We start from the raw sequence: 2,500 nt of genomic DNA, 5'->3' as shown, positions 1-2,500 counted from the left end.
CTATCTTGGAGCGGCACAGTTGAGGACACTGACGTGTCCGTAGAGTTTTCCTTTAATTGACAACGGCACTCTGTAGCACTGCAAGACCAAATGTTTCCTAAGCTCTAATTAGTCTTCAGTAGAATACACCATACTTGTATTCTGGTAAAGGAACCATTCAGATGTTCCTCGTAGAGGACCCCCCACATTTTCGTACTCCTTAGAATTGGGCCCTCGTCAATGAATATCGTAACTTATTAGATTATTTGTCCTCTAAAATTTCTTTATCTCCTAGGTACAATGTGTCACCGATCCTATTGTTCAATTACCGAAACGCGTTGTAACATTGCCAATACCTGATGTTCAACCACGTATCGTTTAACGCAGGACTGCAGTTTAAAGGGACGTGATGCAAATATATTTATTCACCAAAAGAGAGCTTAAGAATGAAAGAAACAGAGAAATGTTCTATAAAACAAATACATTCACATGACAAAAGAAAAGCTAAATCATGTAACAAACAGTGGAAAGATTTTTAAAAAAACCGGAAAATACAACTGAACCAAAGATAAGTAACTGGTTGTTATCTGGGGCATAGAAACTCCGGAACTTTGAATAAAACACCTGCATATATCTCCTACTAAAATATAAGCAACCGTTTTAATAATGCAATAATGAGCCCATCCTAAATATCAAATGGCTGATGTAAGAAATCCAATCCTGTTATTAAGACCTATACATATGGATGACTCTAAAAACGGCATGCTCTGTACCTATACTTGTAACTTCTGCAGTGCTATAACATCAGCATAATTTAAGATGTAACTGCATTATGAGAGAGATAATATCCTACCTAAAGGGTTGGAGTGTTGCGTAATTGTTTCTTATGCCTGTAAAGAGAGATTTCAATTGAACAGGATATTAAGAGACTGCATACTGAAATAAAAGAACTTGTGCGCTTTTATTTCAACATTCAGCACCTGGATACACTATAGGAAATATATGGAATAACAGAGTTGAATTCATCGAAAGTAAATTGAATGGGATGAATAAATTGTCAGCAATAGTTATAGGATTCATGAAGTGTAGCATAACAAATTGGAAGTCAAATGTGCAAAACCATGAAACTTGATGCAAAGGTGAATATTCCGAGAATCAGTTTCGCTACAAAGTTTTGGCCTTTCTCTTGATACATTAAGTACAGTCCTAAATCGTGAAGAGACTGGTTAGAAAATCAAACTGGCGATGACCCCAAATTCGAGACGTAGTTTCAAAACATTCTGAGATTTTAACATTTTATAGCCAAGATGTTAGAATAATGTTTTGACAAGTGCTCCGGGACAAGTTGTCTTAATCGTTAAACACTGATAAGGAAGTCGGCCAGACATTATAGAAAATTAAGAACAGATGAGGTAGAACAAGGGTCCAATGAACCAATTTATCCAAGTATTTATCTACGGAGTACGATAGTTAAAAATGGTGAACACAACTTGAAAATTACAAATAAAAGCACTTAACGCGCTACCAATTGTAAATACTGATTCTTCAGGGGAGGTGATAAGTCGATTTCATAGATTATAATGTTCACCTGGTGCTTATATTGTCAACCTCGAAAAAAATGAAAGGCAAAGTCGACCTCAGTGGATTTGAACTCACCACATAAGTACGGACGAAATGCTGTTAAGCATTTGGCCCGGCTTTCTAACTACCTATTGTAAATATTATAAGCTAGAATATACAATTAAAATAAATTAGAAGGACAAGCAAGAAATATATGGACAGTATTTAGTCTATGTCACCAAATCTATACTCAATGTAGGAAAATGTCTCGTATAGCTCAAATTGGTTGTGTGGTTAAGAAGGTCGCTTTGAAGCTGTGTAATTTAGATTTCGGTCCCACTGCGCGGTACTTTGAGTAAGTAACTTCTACTACAACGTTGCACCGACCAATGCCTTGCTAGTGGATTTGGCAGAGAGAAACTTTGTGGAAGACGACATGAATAGATAGATAAATAGATAGATAGATAGATAGATAGATAAATAGACTTACACACACACGCATCTATCTGTGTGTATGTGTTTGTGTTTATGCTCCACTACTTGACAGCAGGTTCTGGCTTGTTTAGGCTCCGTTATTTAGCAGAACGATGAAAGAGATTGATAGTATGATAGAATACGTACTAGACTTCGGTATATATATATATATATATATATATATATATATATATATATATATATATATATATATATATATATATATATCCCCATGGGGGTGCTTCAATAGCTGAAATAAATAAAAAAAATTAGATGCTAAAATGATACACTCACTAAAATTACATGGGGCACTTGACTGCAACATGACTCTCTATTGCAAGAAATTGCAAGAACGAAAGTAATTAAAGTTTGCACCTGATGTGAAAGGAAACGCATTTTCTTTTTACAAAGAGATAAGTGCAAAATGCACGGATTCCTCAAACGCCACAAATTACTTCCACCCAAAATGTGTTGGTCGTTATTTAGC

The 2,500-nt window shown here is 35.4% G+C and overlaps 1 long non-coding RNA gene across 1 annotated transcript in view; it reads right to left on the bottom strand.

Annotated features, from left to right (window-relative positions):
• Positions 1-2,500, bottom strand: part of LOC128249663 (uncharacterized) — a 144,426-nt gene that overhangs the window by 531 nt on the left and 141,395 nt on the right. The window contains exon 3 of the long non-coding RNA XR_008265773.2: positions 1-2,500. This exon is cut by the window's left edge and continues 531 nt beyond it; it is cut by the window's right edge and continues 609 nt beyond it. This is a non-coding gene — a long non-coding RNA (uncharacterized LOC128249663).

Source organism: Octopus bimaculoides, chromosome 16 (genome assembly GCF_046866305.1).
Source record: "Octopus bimaculoides isolate indiv1 chromosome 16, ASM4686630v1, whole genome shotgun sequence".
Lineage (NCBI taxonomy): Eukaryota > Metazoa > Mollusca > Cephalopoda > Octopoda > Octopodidae > Octopus > Octopus bimaculoides.
This window is presented reverse-complemented; position numbering and strand designations above follow the sequence as displayed.